At 45.8% G+C, this 26,732-nt stretch overlaps 1 long non-coding RNA gene across 1 annotated transcript; it reads left to right on the top strand.

Moving 5' to 3' along the window:
• The first annotated feature begins 52 nt into the window (after positions 1 to 52).
• On the top strand, positions 53 to 20,518 carry LOC128344246 (uncharacterized). Its single transcript, XR_008315745.1, has 4 exons — positions 53 to 392; positions 979 to 1,091; positions 16,187 to 16,261; positions 17,981 to 20,518. It is a non-coding gene; the product is annotated as an uncharacterized LOC128344246 (long non-coding RNA).
• Positions 20,519 to 26,732: the final 6,214 nt, after the last annotated feature.

Genomic DNA, 26,732 nt, shown 5'->3' with positions numbered 1-26,732 from the left:
GAGGGGGAGTGGCACGAGACGCAGGTGATGGAGGAGGGGGAGTGAAGGCGGGAACGAGCAGGAGGAGGAGGGAAGGTGGGGGCGAGGCCGAGAGAGGGGATGCGAGGAAGCTGGGATGGGGCTGCGATAAAGACAGAGAGAGCTGGGAGGAGGGCAGAGAAGAAAACCAGTTAGGAGCAGTGCTTTGATTTGGAACAGGTCCCCCCGGTCAGCCACGCTGAAGCTGTCCCCGGCTTTGCAAAGATCTATCACGTGCACTAGCCTGTTCAGTTCCTCTAAGGCACCTCCCTTTGAAAGGATCTTGCAATAACTTGTGCTGGAGGATTGGAGAGCATGGGCTTACTTGGGCACAGCCACCTACACTCCACTGGGCACAAGAGCATCAAGCTCAGGTAGGTTATGTAGCCGCCTTTAGCAAATCTGCACTTGTGGATTTGGAACCTTGGTTAGTGGGCAACAGAGGCTGATACTTTGGGAGAAGAAATTCTTGTTCAAAGGAGTGGACGAGATGGGCTTGGGAGGAAATATATGCTGCAGGACTCTGTCTGCCTATCTTGAAAAATGAAATCTTTGAACTTTTTTATTCTTTTATTTTGTCCACTTCTCGCCATCAGATGCAAATGTAGGATTTAAGACATTTAAGGAGTAAATAAAATGAGTGCAAAAGCCATAGAAAGACAGGCAGTTGTTTTTTGTTTGTTTTTACGCAACTTTTAAGGTAATGTTCATTCCACACAGAATGTTTTGGCTGACAATACTGAGATTTTCCAAGGACTGCCACTCCATAAGCACTAGATTCTATGAACCTACAAAGGCAGACACTTAACAATGCCTCTTGGCACAAACCAGTGAGCCATGCTGTCTGGTCATGGTCAATTGGCTGGTTTTCAGATATGCAGGATAGGCAAACAGAAAACATGGTAATCTTTCATCCCAAATCTCTCCCCCCACCCCACAACCCTTTCTATGTTTTTGCAGAAAAAATGAATAACAAAATGAGTTTTTAAAATGCTGTTCCAGTTCCATCAGAAGAATGACAGGATTCTAACTCAAAGCCTGAGACTCACAGACCTGTGCCTAGCAAGCCTAAGGTAAAGGTAAAGTGTTCCATCGAGTTGGTGTTGACTCCTGGCGATCACAGAGCCCTGTGGTTGTCTTTGGTAGAATACAGGAGGGGTTGACCATTGCCATCTCCCACGCAGTATGAAATGATGCCTCTCAGCATCTTCCTATATTGCTGCTGCCCAATATACAGTGAGGGAAATAAGTATTTGATCCCCTGCTGATTTTGTCTGTTTGCCCTCTGACACAGAAATGACCAGGCTATAATTGGAATGGTAGGTTTATTGTAGCTGTGAGAGACAGAATAACAACAAACAAACCCTCAAAAGCCCAGTGCCCAAAAGTCAGCGATGGATTTGCATAGTAGTGAGGGAAATAAGTATTTGATCCCTTTCACAAAAGATGTCTTAGTACTTGGTGGCAAAACCCTTGTTGGCAATCACAGAGGTCAGACGTTTCTTGTAGTTGGCCACCAGGTTTGCACGCAACCCAGGAGAGATGTTGTCCCACTCCTTTGCAGATCCTCTCCAAGTCAGAAAGGTTTCGAGGCTGATGTTTGGCAACCCGAACCTTCAGCTCCCTCCACAGATTTTTTATGGGAATAAGGTCTGGAGACTGGCTGGGCTACTCCAGGACCTTCATGTGCTTCTTCTTGAGCCACTCCTTTGTTGCCTTGGCTGTGTGTTTTGGGTCATTGTCATGCTGGAATACCCATCCACGACCCATTCTCAATGCCCTGGCTGAGGGAAGGAGGTGATCACCCAAGATCTGACGGTACATGGTCCCGTCCATTGTCCCTTCGATGCGGTGAAGGTGTCCTGTCCCCTTAGCAGAAAAACACCCCAAAAGCATAATGTGTCCACCTCCATGTTTGACGGTGGGGATGGTGTTCTTGGGCTCATAGGCAGCATTCCTCCTCCTCCACACACTGCGAGTTGAGTTGATGCCAAAGAGCTCGATTTTGGTCTCATCTGACCACAACACTTTCGCCCAGTTCTCCTCTGGATCATTCAGATGTGCATTGGCAAACTGCAGACGGGCCTGTACATGTGGTGCCTTGAGCAGGGGGACCTTGCGGGCACTGCAAGATTTCAGTCCTTCACGGCGTAGTGTGTTACCAATTGTTTTCTTGGTGACTATGGTTCCAGCTGCCCTGAGATCACTGACAAGTTCCCCCCGTGTAGTTCTGGGCTGCTTTGTCACCATTCTCATGATCATTGCAACTCCACGAGGTGAGATCTTGCATGGAGCCCCAGACCGAGGGAGATGGACAGTTGTTTTGTGTTTCTTCCATTTGCGAATTATCGTGCCAACTGTAGTCACCTTCTCACCAAGCTGCTTGGCGATAGTCTTGTAGCCCAGTCCAGCCTTGTGCAGGTCTACAACCTTGTCCCTGACATCCTTCAACAGCTCTTTGGTCTTGGGCATGGTGGTGAGTTTGGAAGCTGAGTGATTGCTTGCTTCTATGGACAGGTGTCTTTTATACAAGTACTGTAACAAGCTGGGATTAGGAGCACTCCCTTACAGAGGGTGTTCCTCATCTCAGCTCATTACCTGCATATAGTGAAAAGACACCTGGGAGCCTGAAATCTTGCTGGTTGATAGGGGATCGAATACTTATTTCCCTCACTACAATGCAAATCCATTGCTGACTTTTGGGCACTGGGCTTTTGAGGGTTTGTTTGTTGTTATTCTGTCTCTCACAGCTACAATAAACCTACCATTCCAATTATAGCCTGTTCATTTCTGTGTCAGAGGGCAAACGGACAAAATCAGCAGGGGATCAAATACTTATTTCCCTCACTGTAGGTGTTTCCCATAGTCTGGGAAACATACCAGCGGAGATTTGAACCGGCAACCTTCTGCTTGTTAGTCAAGCATTTCCCCCTAAAACTTAGTTCTCTTTTTGCTGTGGGTTGGCATTTGGCGAAAATCACCAGAACTAAGTTGAGAGTCACTCACACAAATATGTCCTCACATAGCCTCCTAGTGACTGAATTTCAAGCAAGCCACTCACATGGCTATTTACATGTGAGAACTGGACCTAAGAATCAAAGTGATCATGGGTGTCGCGTCCCTAACCCCAACCCCCAAGGTGCCCACAGGCAGGCCACCCCTGCCCTGCCCCGCCGCTGCTGTTTCTTAACTGTTGGCCTCGGGGGGGCAGGGTGATCTGAGCGGAGCAGACCACCCCCGTGGCGGTGCTGGCGAGTGCTGTGGCTGGTGGGCCTCTCCAGCCAAACTGTGCACTTGCACAGTTCGACTATGGACATCGCATGCCCTTGATGTCACGGGCATGCAACGTCCATATTTGAACTGCACCGGTGTGCAGGCTGGCCAGAGAAGCCTGCCAGCCACAGCGCCCACCACCACGGGGGTGGCCTGTCCCGCTCGGGTCACACACACCCACACACACCTCCCCGGAGGCCAAGATAAGAAGCGGCGGCAGGGAGGGACAGCGGCAGGAGCAGCCACCAGCTAAGGAGGAGGCAGGAGCAGCGGCAGAGAGATGTTGGTTGCCCCGCCTCTTGCATCTGACATCAGATGCAGGGGGCGTGGCTTAGGGAGCTGGGACGCACACATGCTTCATGCACACGATGGGGGGGGGGCCTGCCCAGATTTTGTCCCCTGGCCCCGGTGGTCTCACTACGCCCCTGAATGTGATCTGACCTGAGAAGCAATGTGAAGGGATTTTAAAAGAAGATTTTATATGTATGTTCTAAACATACCAGGCAGCATACCAACTAGCACTCCACCAGTGCACAGCTCCATCTGTATGCTGCCATTTTCCTGACTCTTGAGCTTCTTGTTTGAGAGACAGAGAGTAGTGTGCCTTCCTCTTAAGAACTACAAATCCAAGAGACCCTTCATGCTGTCAAATCACAGAAGCGTCCACTTCTTCAGACAAACCCCACTGTAAGCATGAATGGCAAGGATGAATGGCAAGGATGGCTACAACAGGGTGATTTTATAACTTCTGAATAAGGCAAATGTGATAGTTATTTTGATGACAGAGAAAAAGCAGAAACTCAGCAGTCTAATGGAGGCATGCATACAACCTGTTTTATAGCTGCTTCCCTCATAAACACAGTGACCCCTGCTAACTTGGCAAAGAGGCACCTTTTAATGTGGTGATTCTCTTTATTTAGCAGGGGGAGAGTAACTGGCCCTATCCACCCCCCAGCACAGTACCTCCAGTAACTGTTGCTGATGTGTGTCTTATGTTTCTTTTTAGAATGTGAGCCCTTCTTGGAATGTGAGCCCAGAATGTGAGCCCTTCTTTTAGAATGTGAGCCCAGGGATCCATCTTATTTGTTTGTTATTTCTCTGTGTAAACCACCCTGAGCCATTTTTGGAAGGGCAGTATAGAAATTGAATTAATGTCTGGATAAAACAAATGAGTCAATAACACCTGTCTGACTGTGTAAACAAGAATAATAATAATAATAATGAAAGTGATAGTCTTATATAGATTTAACTAAATTTGTTCAGAAATAATTCAATTTTCTCCTTTCCCTTTCCCTCCCTTTTCTGTTCTGACTCTGCCCCCCCATATGCTCTACAGGATCCCCACTGGGACAAACTTCTAAACAACAAAACATAAAAGATACTTAATAGAATACTACACATCCCTCCCCTTTATTACAACTAGAACTGAATTGATTTGAAATTCAGTGACAAAGTCTTGGCCACCTTATTGCTCATCAGATCACTGATGAACAAGTGTAAAAGCACCAGTCCCAATACAGAATCTTGGGGGACCTCACTTTGCACAACCCTCCACTGAGAAAATTGTCCATTTATTCCTACTGTCTGCTTTCTGTTCTTCGGCCAGTTACCAGTCTGTATGAGGACCTGTCCTCTTATCCTATGTCTGCTAAGTTTGTTCAGGAGCCTTTGGTGTGGTATGTTTTCAAAAGCTTTCTGAAAGCCAACTATACAATATCGACTGGATCGCTCATTTCTATGTGCTTGTTGACACTTTTAAAGAAATCTAGAATGTTAGTGAGACAAGATTTACTCTTGAAGAAGCCGTGCTGGTTCATTTTCAGCAAGGCTTGCTCTTTTATATGCTTGATAATTTTCTCTTTAATAATGCTTTCTACCTACTTACCCAGAACAGATATGTATTACGATACACTTATCTGATCTTCCATTGCAACGGCTGCCTTAACAGCTTGGGTACAGTGTTCCCTGTTAACAGGGATTCCCAGATGTTGTTGATTACAGCTCCCATAATCCCCAGCCAAAGGTCATTGTAGCTGGGGATGCTGGGAGTTGTAGTCAACAACATCTGGGAATCCCTGTTACAGGGAACATTGCTTAGGTCCAAGGTATTTAAGAGAATGCCTTCTTCTTCTTCATCAACCCCACGGCCTCTCAAAATCATCTGGGGAGGTCCGGTTGAGGTTGCCACCAGCCTTTTCTAGAGTTGCCCCAGGACTCTGAAACTCACTTCCTAATGAATTTAGAGTCTCCCCTTCTCCGAATGTTTTCAAGAAGGAACTAAAAACATACCTGTTTTGTCAGGCTTTTAGTTTATAGTTTTAAAGTTTCAGTTTTTAGTGTTTTTATTGTATTTTAAATTGTTTTAATTATGTAAATGTTTTAATGGTTTTTATATTGTGAACTGCCCAGGGATTTTACGTACAAGGCAAGTAGAATAATACCATAATATTACCAGCGCCAATTCACCCAACATGTAAAACAAAATATATAACAACAAACTAGAAGAAGGTGGCGGCGGCGGCACTGTAATACCAACCCTGCAGCCTCCATGAAAACTGAAGATGGAGAGCCTCCAGCTAATGCCTCCAAATGGGGAAACGTGCATTCATCAGATTCTGAAACAGAAGCTCTTGTGAAACAAAAGCTGCGTAGGAAGAAAAAAATGGTGAAGAAGAGACCTCAGTATTTTTTGTGCAACGACAACTGTTGCCACAATTCAGAGGGGAACCAAAGTTTCACCACAATTTTGCCAGGTTTCGCCCAAGCTTCACCACAGTTTCGCCCAAGTCTCACCACAGTTTCACCAAAGGTTCACCACAGTTTCACCAAAGGTTCACCACAGTTTCACCAAAGGTTCACCACAGTTTCACCAAAGGTTCACCACTTCACCAAGTTTTCCCAGGTTTCACCAGTTTCGCCAAGTCTCACCACAGGTTTGCCACAGTTTCGCCATGTTTCACTCAAGTTTCACCAATTTTCACCAAAGGTTCACCAAGTTTCACCCAAGTTTAGCCACAGTTTCACCAAGTTTAACCATGTTTCACCAAGATTCACACCACCGTTTCGCCAGGTTTCACCAAAGTTTAGCCAGGTTTCCCCCAAGTTTCAGCAAAGTTTCACCATGTTTCACCAAGTTTTCCCAGATTTCACCACACTTTCGCCAAGATCCACCACAGTTTCACCAAGATCCACCACAGTTTCGCCAAGATCCACCACAGTTTCACCACAGTTTCATGAAGGTTCACCAAGTTTTCCCAGGTTTCACCAAAGTTTCATCACAGTTTTGCCAAGTTTCACCAAAGATTCACCAAGGTTTACCAAAGTTTCACCAAAGTTTCACCAAATTTTGCTATGTTCCACCAAAGGTTCACCAAGATTCACCAAAGTTTCATCAATTGGTTTATAAATGAAAGCAGACCTAAGTCTACGTATTCAGCAACTCCTTATGGCATGGAATATCTGATGTATACAAAGAGGTGTCTTACCTATATTTATTTAAAATATTCATATCCAGCTCCTCCAGTGAAATGCTGCTTGGGGCAGGTTACAGAAGTAATAAATATCAGTAGAACAATATGGAATAAGAGTTGACAGGCAACAGAGTAGTACAAGGTTGGGAAAAACTAGTTAAAAACTGACCTTTCCTGATTAACGTCAGTGAAAGAAACAGCACCACTACCACCAGATAGTGATATTACATCGATGTCTTTACATATACACAACCACTGAAGTAAAAAAGGAAATCTGAAGAAAGGAATTCCATCGAAGATATCTCACATATCAGATGATTCCATACATGATAAGGACATGCAGGCACTGTGAGCATACATGACCTTCTCCACTACTTGTCCTCAGGGGTGACTTTTCCCTATCCATCTAGAACACTGCTCTATATGCACTGGAAAGACTAGGAAGTCATTGAAATGACCAGTCTTTTCTAGGTTGGAGAGGGTTAACCAGGGTACACAGGCTCATATGAAGCCTCGGAAGCCTCTCCTCCCCAGTGCCTGTCAAGCTGGGCTACCAGCTTTTCTATCCTGCCCTTAACCTAGGTAGGACAGAAATGTCAGCTGCACAACCTTTGTTGGTGGTTGTATGGGTGACCACGGAAGCTTTTGTAGCTCCTGGGACCAGTGATCATAGAGTTCCGTTGCTTGCAAAACCAAGGGGACGAGCTCTCATGCATGTGCATGGGATGCCTCTCTCATTCCTGTACATTGCATCTAGGATAATTGAGGACTTCCTCCTCCTGATCCCAGTTCTGCTGATTGCTGCTGCACTGGTCATCTGGGTGAGTGATTGGCAGAGGTAAAAGGAGCCTCTGATCATCTGGATGAAGGTAGGTAGGTTCATGCCATCCCCCATGCTCCCCTCTCTTTGGTCATGTGAATTATCCCTAGATAAAACCAATCCTACATAGTTTGGGAATGGCCATGAACATCGGTGGGGTGGGGAGGATTCAAGTCCTTATTTCCCCCCCCCCTTTATTGAAGTAAGATTACAATGCATAAACATGATTGAGGATAGTAATAAAGCATGTGAATATAAATGGGGGGGAAAGGAAAAGAAAAATCCCCTAAACATAACTTAAACATAATAAGATACAACGAATGCAGGAGAAGAGGGGAGCAGGGGACACATTCTTCAAGGTATGTATCTTATGTTTCAAAGCATAAACAATTCATTAAAGTTCAACCAAATAGCTGTAAATTCCTCTTCTTTACCCTGTTGAAAGAAATAAAAAATAAAAATAAACCCATTTCAAATACTGACACTGACAATGCTTGATGTAATGCTATATCCCATATGCTACGTATGTACTCCAATGAGAAACGAACATTATTAAGAGACAATGATAACTGCAATGTCTTATTAATTACCTTGTGAATTTCAAGCCAAAATGGCACAGTAACGGTCAGGACCAAACAATATACATAAGTGTACCCGCATACAGATGACACCTCCAATATTTAGAAGTATGTGACCATCCCTTATCAAACATTCTCTGAGGTGTCCAATAAAGAGGCACCTTCAGAGCAACCCTCCATTGATTTAATAAGATACAGTATTCAAGGTCATTGTTCCAGAGATCTCAGATATAATCGATATTGATCTTATCAATATCTTTAAGCTTTTGATAGAGCAAAAGTACAGGCTTAGGTGCATCCAATAGATGTTTCAGGACTAATAATAGAATAGAGTTTCAGAAGCTGCAATCACATCAGGGCCAAAGAGCCATGATGATAAATACTTTAGTTGAATAAACTGTCAGCTAGCATTTGAAGGTATATCAAACTCACCTCTCAAGGTGTCAAAATATCTAAAAATAGCTTCAGAAGAGATCAATTGATCTAGTATTATGATGAAAGATTTACGAGAAATATTCAAACAGGGATTCTCCCACAATGTAAGCTTTTCATGCTGGAAAGGAATGGATCAAAACCATGTCTAGAACCCAAAGTTCTCCATATATATCTTGCATCTAGGAAAGACTGACTCTACATAAACTCCTTTCCTTCTTGAGCACACCTCAAAAGAGCTTCTTTATCTGTAGATTTAAGAAACTGGATGAGGTTTGTCGGTGAAGCATGAGGGAGGAGTAGATATATGATAACATCTTTCAATGTCCAACTCATACTCTGGCAGATAAACTTCATTAAACGAGTTCCTTTGCAAAATGTATTCCCTGCCAGAGAAGTTGATGTGGGATAAATCTAGCATCATGTTTTCCCCAGATTTTCCAAAAGAGGTGGCTGATAAACACTGTTCTTTTCAAAAGGCTTATCAGAGGGCTAGAGAGAAAAACCTCCAATATCATGTTTGCTTTCCAGCAGTGTTTTGCATTTATTATTAGGCATGTGCACAAAACCGGCTGGCCCGGTTCAGTTCAGATCCAAATTGGACCAGAACTGGACCAGGCCAGTTCAGCCCAACACCCGCTCAAACCCCTCCCAGTCAGGTCTGGTCCAGAGGGGTTTGCGATCTTACATTTATTTATTTATTTATTTATTTATTTATTTATACTTATCCCCTCCAGGGGCTTCTCTGAGGCCACTGAGGGGGATCTCCGGAGGTCCCCCCCCCTTCCTCTGCTGGCCTCCATCTTGTTGTAAATCATCCTATTCAGGCAGTATTCATGACCCAGGCTATACAGAGGCCCATTGGGCTTGTGTGGTGGCCTCCAAAATGGCCACAGCGATGGGGGCGAGGCTGACTGAACAGTGCAATTTACAATGTAATGGACGCTGGCAAGGGTAGGGGGGATCTCCACAGACCTTGGAATTTTATTTTTTTAAGGTCGCGATGGGTGGGGGGTTAAGTTCAAAACTGGACCATCGAACTGAACAGGTTCTATGTTGAACCTGTTTGACATTAAACCTGTTTGCACATCCCTATTTACTATGAGAATAAACTGAGACCCTTCCATGATTTTCTAACAGCTTCTTTCTACATTTAACCCGGAATAATTGTGTTGTAAATCTCCTATTCACATTTGAACATCTGAAAGTGGATTCTTATCTTCACTTCAAGGTTCCTGGATTAAATCCTGTTTTGAGGCCTTTAACCTGTCTTTAATTGCTTTTCACAGGGGATTAACTGGAGTGCACTGTAAGCCAGGTTTACCATGCTAGACTTGGGAGTGCAAACAGATTTGCTTTTGTCCCGTCCCCCCCACCCGCCACACACACACACACACCATCTTCTTCTGGTTTGTTGTTACATATGTTGTTTCACATATTGGGTTAATTGGTGCTGGTATTATGTTAAGGTTTGCCAATTAATAATTATGTACTAGAATACCCTATTACGTTCTATTCATTGAACTCTTTTCCCTGGCATATATTTATCTTTTTCAATGAGCCAGTTCAGGTTATTTGCTTCTGCTGCTTTGACTCTTTGCTGTGAAGATTTTATTAATTATGGTGTTTTCTATGGTTATCTGAATAATCATGGATTGTGTCAGCCTTCTATTTATGAGCCAACCTAACAGACACAGCTTGGAAAACAGGCAGGTCCAAAATATTCAAGTAGCTGCACCTCTCTCTATAGTCCTTAATTATACCAGTTTTTGTTTTGTTTTGTTTGCTGTTGGCTGGTTATTTTGTTTTTTTAAACTTTGGTGTCTGATAGTAGTATTGAAAGGAGAGATCTTCAGCATAAATTCTCTGTCAGGTCTGTGATCTATATGGCTTAATTTTTTGAAACTGATAAAGTAAATGTTGCATAGAATTGCTGCCGGGGTCGATAGAAACCAATGATATATATTTTTTGAATCCAGATTTTTTAATTTAAATTAGACTTTGATTTTTTCTTAAACCAATTTTTTAAAAAGAACATAGGTCAAAGATATCATGATCATGAGTGTTAATCATAACTCTTAATTATATTCTGTCAAGTTGGTACATTCACACATTATGTTCAACAATTGTACAATGAGTGTACACACAGGTACAAATCTGTGCACAGTTACAGTCACTCAAATGTTACACAGGTACAGCATTATATTTCCTATCTGTATTGTGCATTTGAAGGGCCTGTATACTGGTTTGAATTTTAAAATGAACCCAGGTACAGTAATTCACGGCAATATGTGTATACTTCCACAGAATAGTGTCTGAATCAGGATAAATAAAGAAGGCCAAGGAATGATGAGAGGATTTGCGGAGGATGGAATAGATCTGGGCAAGGAACAGGAGCATGGGGGAAAACTTTTCCAAGTTATCCTCCATTTTAGAAGGGAAACACCTATCATGGCTGTACACTTAAAAGAGACCTCACTTGGGAATATTTTAATAAAGTTTCTGTACATGTGGGTAAGCCAGGCATGTGTGAAGAAAAATGCAAACAGTGCAACAAAGAAATGCAATGCCTTTTTGCCTGAACGAAACAGCATTATGATCTCTGAATATGTATTAAGGTTATATTAGACAACAGGAATTTACTTTTACTAGAAAATGGTGATTAAATAGACTAGTGATTTAAATTGTGATTTAAATAATTAAAACTAAGTTCTGTCAAGTGATTTAAATCATGATTAAATCATGTTTAAATTAAATCATGATTTAAAACATAGCAGCCCCGATTGCAACCATTCTATACAGTTTCCAAGTCAAAGCATTAATGAACTTGTGGGGGGCTTACTCCCAGGTAACTATTGTGTGCATAGGCTTGCAACCTAAGAAATGTTTATATTGTGAGACAGAGAGTGGGGAAAGTCTTGCTTTAAACAAGTGTGCATGTGCGTATTTGTGAGAAGAAAGAAATTTAGTGGGCTTTGGTGGAAACTTCTCATCATCAGAACTTGTGCTAATAGAATGCTTTCTTGGGCTAAGTTTTACAACTCTCAGTGGTACAATAGTCTCCAAGGATCTCTGTGGGGGGGGGGCATGATCACACAAACAGTGAGTCTGCAAAAACAAGATGGCTCAGAGAGACACGGGGTATTCCTACAGACCCAGGGTGGTGGGGCTTGTTTGTAGAGGGGTCATGACCCCATTTCAGCCAATAAAGTTACAAAAAATGGCTGCCCAACCATTATCATGCCTGCGCACTCGGCCCTTTCTGGAGTCTGAAACCTGTTCCTATTGGTCCAGGATGGCAAGGTATGTTCATAGAGGAGGTCACATGCCCACCTTTGGGGCTTGCCTGGGCATATTCTAGGGTAGGAGTGGAGGATGGGGGCCCAAACGTCTAGGCGTGAGGACATACCCCTACTTCTGATGCATTCCAGTCATGTAGGGGTCTCCTCTGACCATTTTCTGTGACATAAGTGCATTTTGACAGCTCCCATGATGTCAGCACCCACATGGGCGCCATTACATCATTCCTCTGCCATGTGCTTCTGTTTGTAAACAAAAGCACATGGACTTTGACAGCTGGTGGGTACCTATATTACTAAGGTGGTATAAAAATGCACTAAATAAATAAACAAATACATAAATAAGTGTATGGAATAATGTGATTTTTAAAAAAAAGTCTGACTTCATTTCATATCTTTAAGGGCCCCCAAATGACTCTTGTCCAGGGCCCCCCAAACTCTAGGGCCATCCCTGCCTAGACATTCCCTGAGTCACTGTGTAAAGAAAACTTCAAACATTGTCTGGATCCACCCATCATGACATATGAGAGCGCTATGAATCTACAAATAAGAAGTTCCTCCCTTTTCATTTCACAGGTAGATCAAACAGAAATAGCTCTGACCACATGCAAGTCTGTGGAGACAGAAATTTGCTCTCATGACTAATGCAATTGATAGCAGATTATATCATGTTAGTGTACTTAACTGGCTCGTCTGTGCATCCTTGTAGCGTATTTTATTGCAAAGGAATTAGTTACAGGAAGCAGCATGGGAGATAATTATTGAGAGGGAGACTAGCAATAAATAAGCTTTGCTATAAATTTCTCATAGAGCAGATAATAGGATGCCAGAAAAAAAGAAAAACACAGATGTTTTATGCCTTGATGTGTTATGTCAAGATGAGCCAGTATGGTATAAAATAGTACATTGGTTCAGAAGGATCTGGATGCAAATCTACACTCAGCCATAAGCTAGCTGGGTGACCGTGAGCCAGCTCCTATCTCTCAGCACCTCACTGGGTTATTGTGAGGACAAACTGAGAGAATTGATGCATACCATTCTGAGCTCCGTGGAGGAAGATCAGGATACAAATGTGATGGGTTGCTTCCACTTCACCTCCACCTTACTTGGGGTGGGGTGGAGACTCCTCCTTGTCTCCCTCACTGGTTTGTAATTTCCTCTCCTTGCCTGAAAGGGGCAAGGAATGAAGCAACAGGAAGTGTAAGTCCACACATCCTGTTGTTCCATTCTCCACCCCCTGCAGGCAGAGGAAGTGGAGAAAATAGATTCTGTGAGGGAGCTGAGGAGGAACCTAATCACTAATGGCAACCCACTGAGTCAGTGACTAAGGTGGTGGTGGCGGCAGCACAGGTGCCCCCAAGTTCCTGTGGCCTCCAATCTTCCTCCTGAAGCAACTGCCTCACTGGGGCTCATGGAAAGGCCAGACCAGTTCAGTCTGCTGAAAGAAACTGGAATCCTACCAACAATATCTTTTATCTAAAGGGGGGGGGGGAATAGTGCCCATCCTTGTCTCTAGGGAGTTATTCACACTTGGCTTCAGGCTTCGGGGTAAACCTTGAGCGAAGCCACTTTGAAGAGCACTCGCAGCATTGAGGGGAACAGCCCCTCCCCTCTGCTCTTGGTTTTCTTTTGAAACAAGTCCACATGGCAGGCGTCAGTGTTTTCCTTCTAGCCAGTGGGAGGCGGGGGGGGTGGGGAGAGAGCTCCCTGCAGAGATAGATCTGCATTTGTAAAGAGAGCGTGCCTCTTATCATGCTAATGATTCTACATCAGCGCTTCTCTTATTTGCTCCAGTATTTTCAGAAAAAGTAGTTTAAAACCAGCAATTTAAAAACCGGGGCATATGTCGAGATAAGCTAGAATTCGCATCACAAAACCCAATTTGTGTGTGGAGTGGGTCCAAGAATCTTGAAGGGACTTTGAGGTAAGTCTGGCTAGTGTGTGAATGCACACACTCTCTTCTGAAGGAGATTAGGTCAGAAGCCCTGTGTGTAAAGCCTCCTGTGGTGACAACTATAAGGCTGAAAATGTAATGAACTGCAGCTTCTGAAGCTAAGCATGGATAACTCTTTAAACTGCGTGTATAAGAAGCTTCCTAGGAACCATATTTATGTTGCTTTGATCTCTTTGGAAGAAGAGGAGGCTATAAATGCAATAAATAAGATATATGGTAGAAGTGACTGCAAGAGATCATCCTGTTTCATGGAGCAAGTCCACCTAAATCCATCCAAGCAAACGCTTGGCCAACCAGCACTTGAAGAGTTCCATTAAACACTCATTTCAGTGCTCCACCACCTGTTCCTTAAAGTAAGAAAAGCACAACCAAAATGTTTTTGGCTGAGGTTCAGAACATTATTTCCAACCCCAGCATCAACAGACAGTTGGTGTTTTTCATTTTCCCTCCTCATTTTTATCCTGTTCTTCCTCTAAGGATTTCAGTATGGTGGTTTTTGCCTCATCACAAACCTGTGGAATGCAGTGAGTATGACAGATTACCTAGGAATTCTATGCAAGCTGCTTTGATCTCTTTGGAAGAAGAGGAAAATATAAATAAGATATATGGTAGAAGTGACTGTAGGAGATCATCCTGAGTAAAGGCCCAGAGTATTTAAGAGAACACCTTCTCCATTATGAGCCCTGCTACTTATTGAGATCATCTGGGGAGGTCCATCTGCAGCTGCCATCAGCTCATCTGGTGGCTGTTTAGGGATGGGTCTTCTCTGGTGCCACCCCAAGGCTTTGGAATGTGCTCCCTGTTGAAATAAGAGCTTCCCCATCTCTGATAGCTTTTAAGAGGGCTGTTAAGACATATTTAGTCTAACTTTTACTTAGATCTATCACTGTTTTAAATTGTTCTAATTTTTTAATTTTGTTTTCAATCTGTGTTATTTTATTGTAAATCGCCCAGAGATGTGCGTTTGGGGCAGTATACAAATATGCTAAATAGATAATAAAATAGGTTGAGAAACAGTAGGCTTGTGCACATGGACACATGGGAGTGGGTTGGAGGGAAGGCATGCTCCTACCCCATGCCTCCCAAATGACCTGAATTCCCATTTGGGTGTACTTACCCAACCTCAAGACAATCAAGCTGGCACACATTCCGGTATTGTAACAATGGAGCTGGGACCTCCACATATCCCACAATGCACTGCATGAGCAGTAGAGTGACAGCCCTCAGTAGAGCACCAGCTCTGCTTTCTCTGGCCCCTCTAGCCACAGAACTATGATAAACATGGCCACCAGTTCCCAGAAATAGTTTAAAATGTGGCAGCACAGAAGACCCAAACAAAAAAAAGTCAGACGCCTCTCTTTTTGTCCTACCTCACTTTTAATCTGAGTAACAGATCTAAGCTACCCATGTTCAGAACTGCTGGGTTGGAAGGACTCCCAGTGTTCCTGATGACCACAGATTCCTAGATTAATCCCTCCTACCCAGGAATCAGTGGTCATGAGAAGAGGCTTAGTGTGTGACTTGCCCCAAACTACCACGCAAGCATTCTTATTGAGAAGAATTGAACCAAAGTTTCAAACAAGATCAAAACTCTAGCTACTTCACTAACATACATGTCTATATCTACAATAAAGTATTATTAATAATAATAATAATAATAATTCGATTGCTATACCGCCCTTCCAAAAATGGCTCATGGCAGTTTACACAGAGAAATAATACACAAATAAGATGGATCCCTGTCCCCAAAGGGCTCACAATCTAAAAAAAGAAACACAAGATAGACACCAGCCACAGTCACTGGAGGTCCTGTGCTAGGGGTGGATAGGGCCAGCTACTCTCCCCCTGCTCAATAAAGAGAATCACCAGTGTGCTGCCTCCTCCTCAAGACAACCCTAACCAGAGAGTGACAAAATTGTTGTCTCCCCTGTCCCTGGCCCATTACAGTCCATGCTGCAGGTTTAAGGAAGCTCTCTGTACACTGGCATGTCTTCCTGGCACACTGCCCCTCCCTTAGTCATGATATCAATCTGTATTTGTTATCGGATACATCTAATGTTAATAACTTTGACTTACCTGGGGTCCATGCAGTGGTGGCACCAGGTGTGGGGGGGGGGGACACTGGAGGACCATGGAAAAGGCAAAGTGCATTTTATGGTATGAACCGTGGCCCAGCCCCCCGATGCAGTTGGCTCTCTTCTCATATCACCATGGGGCTGGAGTCCTTGTCTGTGTTTCTATATTGAAAGCTGCATTCCTATGCCTTTTAATGTAACTATATGCTTTATAGACCATGATGCTAAAACGTATGCTCAAACGTTGATATTGTATTAATTGTTCAGTCTTGTATTCTCATCGAGCCTTGAAGCAGGAGCTGCAACACTCTGACTCACATAAAGCACGATGGGGGAAAAGAGGTAAAGTGCAGTCTTCAACATTATTGTGTACTAGTAATTTTAAGCCCGTTATAATAACGGGCGCTAGGTTTTTTTTTTCCTTTATTCCTTCTTCCTTTCTCTTGTCCTTTTTCTTTTTTCTTTTCTTTCTGTTTGTCTTCCTTTCTTTCCTTTCCTTCCTTTTCTCACTCTTCTTTTCCCTCTCTCTCTATTTTTTTTTTAATTATTCTTTTCTTTCTCTTTTCCTTCTTTCTTTCTCTAATGGGCGTGCTCTGTGGGGGGCGGTTCCCCCCCCCTTTGTTCTTTACTTCTATCTCTCCTGTTTTCCCTTCCTCCCTCTTTGTTTCCCCCCCCCTTCTCTCTCTTCTCTCTTATTCCTTTTTTTAATTTCTTTTACTTTATCTATTGTTCTGTCTCCCTTCCTCAGTCCTTGTTTTCTGTCTCTCTGTTATGTTTGTCTGTCTGTCTCTTTCTCTCTCTTTCTTTCTGTCTATTCCTTCCTCCACTCTTTTTTTAATTTACCCTTCCCTCTCCCGTACTCTCTTCTTTCCTTGCTTTGCCCCCACTCTGAAAAAGTCCCGAAGACGCCTATGTGACCGCGCACCCCACAGCTTGCTGTGAGCGGAGTCTCTCCCTAAGGAAGCGGCTTGCTCTCACTGCACTTCTGCCTGAAGGCAGCGTGGCACGAAACTGAAAGCAGCGGTGAGGACTGGAGCGTCTGGCACAGACTACTTCCTCGCTGCAACTCAGCAGCACCGCCAGTTGCTCCTGCCGTTTCAGCGGCCCTTTAAAGGGGCAGGGCCCAGTCACAGCAGCTGTAAAAGTTTACTCTGCGTTTCAGAGCGGCTGGCTGAGGCCGCTCCAATCCCGGCGGCGACGCTGCTCTCCCGGGAACAAAGTGGAGGCGGGAGCGTGCACGTGCGATGGCTACTCCGGCAGGCCGCCTTTGCAATCTCCAACTCAGCTTGCTCTGGGGGTAGGAAGAGGCGACAGGGGCGCCTCATCGTCGGCCCGGGCACCTGCTGAGGGATCGGGCAGCTGGGAGGGCGGGCAAGGGCCCCAAAGTCTCCCCCCCACTCAGCTTCAGCGGCGCCGCCAGGCCTCGGCCGGCTTCCCCCACCGCCTCTTCCTCCTGGCCGGCTTCGGTGGCGCGGCCAGGCCTCGGCCATGGCTCCGCCGCCGCCTCGGCCGCGGCGCGTCCTCCCCGCCACCTCCCCGCTCTTCCAGTTTCCCCCGCCGCCTCTTCCCTGGTTTGGGGGGGCTTTCCCAGCTTCTTCGCGGCGGCCTCTGCCCTCCCAGCCAACATGGTCGCTTGGTGTCGGCGGTCCTGTCTCCCTTGGGCTGTTCTGGGCCTGCGCTTCGCACAGGCCCAGAACAGCCCAGGGAGACAGGGACGCAGATCCCCAACGTTCCAAGGCCATGGACACTCACTTAGGGCTTTATTATAGAGGATAATGGGTCTGTGAAGGATTTGTGAATGGCCTTGTTCACTGCCGGATTGTGGTCTACGTCTCCTGTACATTCAGATTAGGCAGGATGGGAGATGTTAACTTGTAAGAGCAACGTTTGTTGTAATTAAGGCCTATAGCTTAGAGCAGAATTGACACTTCCTGTATTATTGTTGCAGTTTGCAAGGCAATGGAATGCTTTAATTCCATTGCCTTTAATATATGGCTTAGCTCCCCCAGAATTCCAGCCCCTAGACCCTCCTCACCCTCACTCCCTCCTATGTATCAATAGATAATGGCTAAGATGGGCCGAGAAGCCAGAAGACTGACAACACTGTTTTGATATTTATGGTGGAATCCATCAAGGCCAGAAGACCTTAAATGACAACATCCACCAGTGACATCCCGAAACAACATAATGTGGGCGATAAGGAACCAGGGTCCGAGACATGTTGGAGTCAGGGTGTCAGAGGAATAATAACACCTCTGCCGGAATCCTGAATTTGGGCATAGGAGCGCATTTGAACTGACATGTCCAGCTCAAATTGGACTGACCTGATGGCCTCAGAGCTGATTGGCCCAAAGAAGCATCAAATCAGAAACAAAGGCATAACCATTCTGAGATCCAGGAAGCCAGAGGAGTAGATTGAGGCAGTCCGCCTTGATTGCTTCTCTCCAACACGTGTGTTGCTTCACTTCACTCCCCAGCTACTCTGCACATCTCTTTGCCTCGTCTCTACAATCCACAGCACCATTGGTAAACCCAGGAAGATTTGATCAATCTGGCCAATTGGTTGACTCCTGCAAAGTTTTGAATTTGACTTTTCTCCTAAACTTCTCCCTCTCCCTATTCTCCAATCCCTCATCCTTCTCCTCTCCCCCTCCCTTCAGAATTGTAATCTGACAGTTTAGGGACTTAAGCTTGCTTGCCTAACTGCTTTTCTATGCTTTCTAGTTTCTTCAGTAAAAGTTCCCAAGACAAATCCTGGTTTGATCTTTGTCTCCCTACGCACTCACCCATTGAAAGAACCACACCTGGGCGCTTTCCAGACTAGACCCTGCAATGGGGTCACATCCTATCTCAGAAGTGTGCTTCCACACTTCCGACGTCATGACACTGCAGTCCCTACACTGACAGCAGGGTGCCATTCACATTTCCAATGCCTTGTTTCAAATTTAATCGCTGTGATATAGAGCTAGGACGTTGTATATCTGGCGTGAAAAGGTTGCTGCTTTTTCGGATTGTTAGTTTCCGCGAGACTGCTCCCCCTGCTGTTTGCGTTTTGACTGCAACTTGCCTGAACGGGAGCATTTTGCTGCTGTTGACCTGCTAGTCTGGACAGCACCTTAGAGAGTGACTGAACAGAGTTGGTTGAATATTTGCTAGTATGTGGGATCTAAGAAACCCCGGGCAGGGCTGGTAAGCCTTCCTAATGAGAATCAAGCCTGCTGGGGTCGCAGAGAGTTGAAATAGATCAATTGGTGGATCTTCCCAGAATCAAGACAGGGCAGAACCCTCCCCTAGAGTGGAGCTTCTGATTGTATCATTCTCCAGCACCTGCTCAGGATCCACTCTTGACAAGGAGCCGATTCTCTGTGAGACTTCCAGCCTCGCATTTACTTTCAAATCAGAGCACCTCTTGGGAACTGTTCCCCACACCCTCAAGATTGGAAGCTGGTCTAGTCAATCAGGCAGGCGAAGCCCTTCAGGTGACCCTTTCGGTTAAGAGGCAACCTCTCATGGCAAGGAGGGCATAAGTCCCGAGGGACTGAAAGCAAAGGCCGAGCTCACCAAACTTTTCCTCCATATGTGGAACTGCACCTTTGGGCAGGGCTCTGATGCTCCCGCCTCAGCAGATGCTTCTCCCCGGAGTGGAACTTCCAATTCTGTAAGCAGAGAATAATGGAATAGCCTGAAAATAGAGTCTGAAATCTTGCTGGTGGGGACTCCAGAGTGGCAGTGGCAGCACCTTTAGGTTAATCCTCCAGATCGTAAGAACCCAGTGGCATGTTGGCAAGAACTGGTCTTTTATTCCACTATAGAATAATCCCACAGACTAGTATCGGAAAATTGGGTAGGCAAATGCTTTGGTGAACTGGCACACACTTAATCCCAAAGACCTCCGCTATTGCTAAAGAAAGCAGGGCCACTGGAGCTGGTTCAATGCCTCGCTGATGAGGGCGCATTGCCGCCATCTAGTGATGCATTGGTGAAACTACAGTCACAGCCATTCGAAAGGAGGGCTCACGCTGCCCAGAACAAACGGAGCTGTGCCAGTCAACCAGGGAACCCCCCCCTCAGTCTGTAACAGGTGTTTGTGTAAAGTTTGACCCATGTTAGATTTCTGAAAGATAAATAATGGCCTATTTTACAATAATGCTCTCGTCCTAAACATGGGGAGCTACCGTATACCAAGTCAGACCATTGGTCAGGTAGCTCAATATTGTCTACACTGACTGGCAGCAGCTCAGTCAGGAATCTCCCCCAGTTCTACCTGGAGATACCAAGGATTGAACCTGGAACTTTCAGGTGCTCTACCATTGAGCTAAGACCCCAGCCTCTAAGTGGAATACCTTACCGTGCTCACATGTAGTCACCCATCCAAATGCAAACCAAGGTAGATCCTACTTAGCAAATGGACATTTCATGCTGACTACTACAAGGCCAGCACTCCTTCCTAATGGAAGTGAGCCCACGGGGAACTGCTTTTTATATATATTGACACTTTTCATTGATTGATTGATTGATTGATTGATAATAATTTTAAAAAGCGTGCTGAGTTATGTTGTTATGGGGTGGCTAGCAAATAAAGTTTATTATTGATGATGATGATGTGAAAAGTGCTTTTCCTTCAAGATCCCACAGGAGTGCAGGCATGGGGCGGGGGGCTGTAGGGGGGCCAAATACCTGTCTGAGAGGGCAATTCCCCCCCCCTTGTCCCTCCGGCTCTGCCTATAAGTCTACTTGGCTCTATGACAGATTAGTCAAGTGCTTTTTACGTTTTTCAGGCTGTCTTATCCGAGTCATCATTTGGAATGTTCCCCCCACACGCATACAACTTGAAATGCCACATATGCTCATCCATCATTTTAGAACAAGCTTTGTTTAAGTTTTGAAATCAAATGCCACACAAGGGGAATTAGTCACCTTCCCATCAATGCCAGAGGAGCATCCTCAAAATAAAGCCCAGCTCTTTCAACAGACTCAGACAATGTTGTTATTGTTTTTTAACAACCTTAAGCCAAGGATATTTGTCTTAAACAAAGAATGCCCAAGATGAGGTGGCACCTCTTTATTGCAGACTAGTTTCAGTGCCCAGAAATGGATGTGGGTGTCACTTTGGACTGAGCATGTGTCTTGACTGATGTTCATTTCGAGCACTGAAGAATGACAGGCACTACTTCCGTTTGCAGTGCATGGCGTGCAGAAGTCGGATATGGCTAAAACCAGGTTTCCAACTCATTCTCACTCATTTATGTCGCAATGTACATTCATACCAGAATGTCTTCAGTCTGACACGGGAAAATGCATGCCCAAAAGAACTCAGGCAAGCCCAACTACCCCCACCCACACCCCGGTCTGTTGGCAACATTACTTTCCATCCAAAAAACAACACACCAGAGCAGTTTTTTTCCAAAAAATCTGAGCATGTGTTTTCAGCAAAATTCATCTCCTATTTTTTTCTGCACAAGAATACATTTTGCTAAGGTGAAGTCCCTCATTCCTCTCTGCCAGAGGGTGTGTGGATTCTGTGATTTTAAAAAAACCCAGCATTTCATCCGTTCAACCCCAGTGAAACCCTGCTAACTGAGCAAAGAGGTACCTTTTAAAATGGTGAGTATCTCTTATATTTAGCAAAGGGAGAACAACTGGTCCTATCCAACCCCAGTACAGCATCTGTCCAGTAGCTGTTACTGGTGTCTATCTTACATTTCCTTTTAGATTGTGAGCCCCTTTAGGGACAGGGAACCATCTTATTTATTATTTATGTATTTTTTTCTATGTAAATTGCTTTGAAAACTGTGGTTGACATACAAGCAGCATATAAATATTTGTTGTAGCGAAAGTGCCAGTCTTAAGCCAGTGACTTGGGCCCAGGGGCCTAACCAGCAAACCCATTGGTGCAGGGGGCATAGCTACCCCCCCACTTAGATGTCTGCAGTATACAGAAGTCACAACACCTGCACAGGGTCGTTATCCTCACAATGGACCTGCTGGCACTCGTTATCAAATAGCTGTTTCTCAAAAAACATTCAGAACATTTACTATCTGGGTAGCAGCAGCCTCGGCAATGGGGATGGAAAAGAAACAAGGGCAGATGTGTACACGTTAATAAAACATCCTCCAAATCATCCCAGGAAGCCAAAAAGGAGATAAAATAGGGCAGTGATTTATCAAGCAGAAGTAACAGAAAGCAGAGAGACTTTCCTGTAGTAGTAGTAGTAGTAGTAGTAGTAGTAGTAGTAGTAGTTGTTGTTGTTAAGGCATTTGGAGTGTATGGAGGACTGGCCTCCTAATGAGGCCTGGTGAGGCAGTCACCTCAAGTGGTGAATTGGCTCAGGTGGCAAATTTGCTGCCTTGGCCTTGTCTCACCGGCTGCTGCATTAGCAGGCTGGCAGCAGTGGTGCCTGTGCCATTGCTGCTGTTCCTCCTCTCCTGAGTTCCACTCTCCCTGCAAGGCAGAGGACAGAACAATGAGTAGAAGGAAGTGTGGAGTCTTCCTCATTTTGTTTATTTTTTATCGTTAAATTTTTATACCACCTTTCATTAAAACTAGGGTGTGTACAAAACCGGACCCGGCAATTTGGTTCAAATTTGAACCTGACTGAGACCGGTTTGAGTTGGTTCTTCTATAGGGAATAATGGGATTTTGAACCAACCCTTTATTCCCTATGGATAGCGCCTAGGGACACCAAAATGGATTGGGTGATAGGGCATGATGGGTGCTACCTATCACCCAACCCGCAAAGTGATTGAGCAATTTTTAATGAATTTTTGAGGGGACATTAGGTCAATCCTAAGTTAGGTTTGACCTACTGACCCTGAAAACATTCAAAAAATCATTAAATATTGCCCGATTGCTCAATTGCTTTGCAGTTTGGGTGATAGGTAGCACCCATCATGCCCTACCATTCAACCCATTTTAGTGTCCCTAAGCGCTACCCATAGGGAATAATGGGCCAGTTCAAATTCCCATTATCCCCTATAGAAGAAACAGTGCTGCCAGACCAGTGCCAAACATGCCATGCAGCCATAAGAGAATCTTCCATCCCAAGTCCTTACACAGAACATGGTTCAACACGGCGCAAAACAGTCCAAAAAAGAATCACTGACCCAGATTCTGCCAGCCACACAGTGCTAGGTGTCCTGCCTGCCGGTGTATCATTGCCTCACAAGTTGCTCTCCAGACACTCAATTATGACTCCATAGCAACAGCAACAGCATCACCCTTTTAACATAAGAAAGCCCTGCTGGATCAGGTCCAAGGCCTATCTAATCCAGCATTCTGTTTCACACAGTGAGCCACCAGGTGCCCCTGAGTGTACAAGAATGCAGAATGTAGACAATGCATAGAGTCAGACCACCAGACTACAGTGCTACCTGATAGTCTCGAGGACAGACACACGGATCTAATCTCACAGCCAAAAATCACCAAGAAAATATTACAGGCACTAGAGAGATTTCTCGACACAACACCACCATCTCACAGACCAAACTTCAACAAATCTCAGGAAGGAAGGGCAGGCAAGGCAACCAAGTTCTTCTGCCTTTGTCCATCTGAGATCCAACAAAAGCAAGCAAATCATAGCAACAGCAATAGCACAACAAGCATATCAAATTGTGTGTGCAGAGATTGAAAAACGAAAAGCACATACCTCAGAAGAAGTCTTCTTTCTTCTCTTTATATCTGAAGTAAGTTGGCCTCAGGGTGAGCTGGGCCATGTGTGTGCGTGCACACGCATGCATGCATGCGCCTACACGCACACATGTGTGTCTGGCTGTGCTCTGAGAAAAGCAAACAAAACAACCAACCAACATCAAAACCGACCAAACCACCTATGGTCCAGGTAGACCAGGGCACCAGTCCATATCTGGTGGTGGCATGCATGCATGTTTGCATGTGTCAGCAGCACTAACAGGCAGACTGTGACACATTCAGTTTTAAGTTGGCCAAGGTGAGTTGATAATGGTGTTGCATTTGGTGGGGGTGACCATGAGTCACTCACCCTCCACATCCAGCTCAGGATAGCCCTGTAGGGGTAGGTTGGCCTTCAGGAAGACCAGCTGCTCCATGAAGCCAGCATCCAGGCATGAGCAAATGGGGGTGTCACCACATCCCCGGCCATGGGGAACACTCTCTCACTCTGCACACTGATCAGGGGGCAGGAGAGGAGCTGTGCAAGTCATTTAAACCACAGGGTGGAATGAATGGGTGTAAGTGCCGGCTGCATTGGCACTGCCAGGGACACCACGTTGCTGGACTGGGAAGCAGTGCTGCTGCTGCTGCTGCTGCTGCTGGGCATGGACTGCACACCAGAAGTAGGCACTCCAGCACTCTCCTCTTGGTTCAGACCCAGCCTCCTCTCCTCTTCCTGCCTCACCTCTTGAACCAGAAGGGCCCTCCACCTGGGCAGCTCTCCAGGGGTGATGGCATTGCCCTTCATAGCTGTGTCGCTCAGGCAGGACAAAACATGTTCCGCCGATTGACCCTACTTTGTGCTGAGCGGATTCACCACTCTGGTCCTCAACCGACCTGCTAGGGCACATGCCTCTCTAGTGGTCAGCATGGTCTGGAGCTCACCCATCGTCTTCTCCAGGAGAAGCGTAGCAGGCAAAGCCTGGCTCAGAGCTGCTGCCTCAGCACACAAGCTGCTCATGGCAAGGAGGAGTGGCTCAAGCGTCAAGACCAGCTCAGAAATGAGCTTCCAGTCCACAATGGACAGCTTGCACAATCCCAAACCAGAGTTCCTCACCAGGGCATGGATGGCCACCTCTTGCTCCTGCAGGCTCTGGAGCAAGAGAAAGGTGGAGTTCCACCACATCTCAGCATCCCTAGGGATGATGTGTCCAGGCAGGCCCTGCTCACACAGCCTCCCTTGAAGCATCTGCCTACCCTTCACGCTGCAGTGGAAGTAGGTCTCTATCTAGTGGCACTTCTCCACAAGAGCAGCCATGGCGGCGGCAGGCCCTGCAGGGGGGAGCACCTCACCCTAGCCTCCGTGATGCCAAGTGCATCCATCACAATCAAGTGCAGAGTGTATGGGCCACAAACGGCAACTGGTGTGCTGCCCTCTGCACATGGGCACCATTGTCAGTGACCATGAAACCCTCGTGAAGGTGTGGCCACCCAGACAGCCATTCCTTCAGCTGGCACCCGATGGCCACAGATAGCTCATGCACCGTGTGATCTGTGTCCAGCAGCTCCACATGCCGCAGAGCCCACCTGGACTTCGATGCATGGGGTGTGCTGGCCATGCCAACAGCAGCAGCTGCCATCCCCTCTCTCTCCTGCCCCCACCAGTGCACAATGAGGAACAGGAAAGCAGCCTGCACTCCACTACAGTTGGTCCACACATCTGAAGTAAAGCGCAGGCTGCTGCCAAGCCCTGCTGACTCCAGCAGTCCCCACATCATCTCCCTGCATGCCCAGTGCAGAGAGGGCTGCGCACCACCCTCTTAGTGAAGGGCATAAGCCGGCGTTCTACACCATCTGGAACGGCTGATCATTGAGAGCCATCATCTCTCCAATGGCCCAGGTTATGAGGCATGCCTCTTGGTTGGCTTGTCCACCCACTTTGGGGATGTGCACGAAACACAGTTCAGATACTGAATTGCAGCACACTAACGCTGAGGGATTACACATCCCCTTTAACATACCTGTCCATACCTGCTCCTCTGCCACTCACCGCCACTTCCTTAATTGCACCCCCCCCTCTATTATCCCATGCCAGCAGGGCTCTCACCTAGCTACCACTGCATGATGCCTGCACACACATGGCCACTGCACACGCACAGAGACCATGTGCATGCTGGCATTGCGCAGGGGCAGCTGGGCAAGAGCGCTGCCAGCGCACGATCATTGCTGGAATGGAGCCATGATTAAGGAATTGGCAGTGAGTGGTGGAGGAAAAGGTATGGACCTGTTCTCCTTTATGTTAAAAGGGATGTGTAATCCCTCCCTGTTAAAGGGATGTGCTGCATTCAGCATCTGAATCACATTTTGCTCACATCCCTAACCCACATTGCGTGACAGGCCACATGCCCTGCTTGAGAGCAGGAGCAGCAGCACCTCCCTTGCCACCCCTAGTGGAGGGCACAGCAGGCAGCCTAGAGCCACCAGTAGGAGTGAGGACACCTGGATGGCATCATTCAATGTGTCTCCCTATCGATGATGGCATCTTCCTTTCCCCTGCTAACCTGTGTCCTGCATCCTAAGACTTCTTTCATACGACGGGCCCTGTTGGATCATCCCTATGGTCAATTTAGCTCAGCATTCAGTGAGCTAGATGCCTTCAAGAAGCACCAAGCTTAATAGGAAGTTTTAAGGTTGCATCCGTTTAGTTTCCAACAATACCGGTCCCCTTGTAAGTCTGAGGAGATGGAGCTGGGTCCAGCCAACAAAACCAGATCAACGCCTGATGCCTCAGAGGCAGAGCTAAGAGGGAATCTAGAAGTTCAGCATGCATCCAGGGCAGATTTTAGCTAGAGTCTAATCAGAATCTGGAGATCATTATTATTCTCATTTATATCCCATCTTGTCTCCAAGGAACCCAGGATGGTATATAAGGATCACAAGGATTGACTGCTCGAGTGGTGTAGTGGTTGGACTAGGACCCGGGAGACCTGAGTTCAAATCCTCATTCAGCCATGATACTCACTGGGTAACTCCGGGCCAGTCACTTCTCTCTCAGCCTAACCTACCTCACAGGGTTGTTGTAAGAAGAAACTTAACTATGTACACGGCTCTGGGCTCCTTGGAGGAAGAGTGGAATATAAATGTATAAATAAATAAACAAACAAACAAATAACCCCTTTTTAATCT

The sequence above is a fragment of the Hemicordylus capensis genome, chromosome 2 (assembly GCF_027244095.1).
Source record: "Hemicordylus capensis ecotype Gifberg chromosome 2, rHemCap1.1.pri, whole genome shotgun sequence".
Taxonomy (NCBI): domain Eukaryota; kingdom Metazoa; phylum Chordata; class Lepidosauria; order Squamata; family Cordylidae; genus Hemicordylus; species Hemicordylus capensis.
This window is presented reverse-complemented; position numbering and strand designations above follow the sequence as displayed.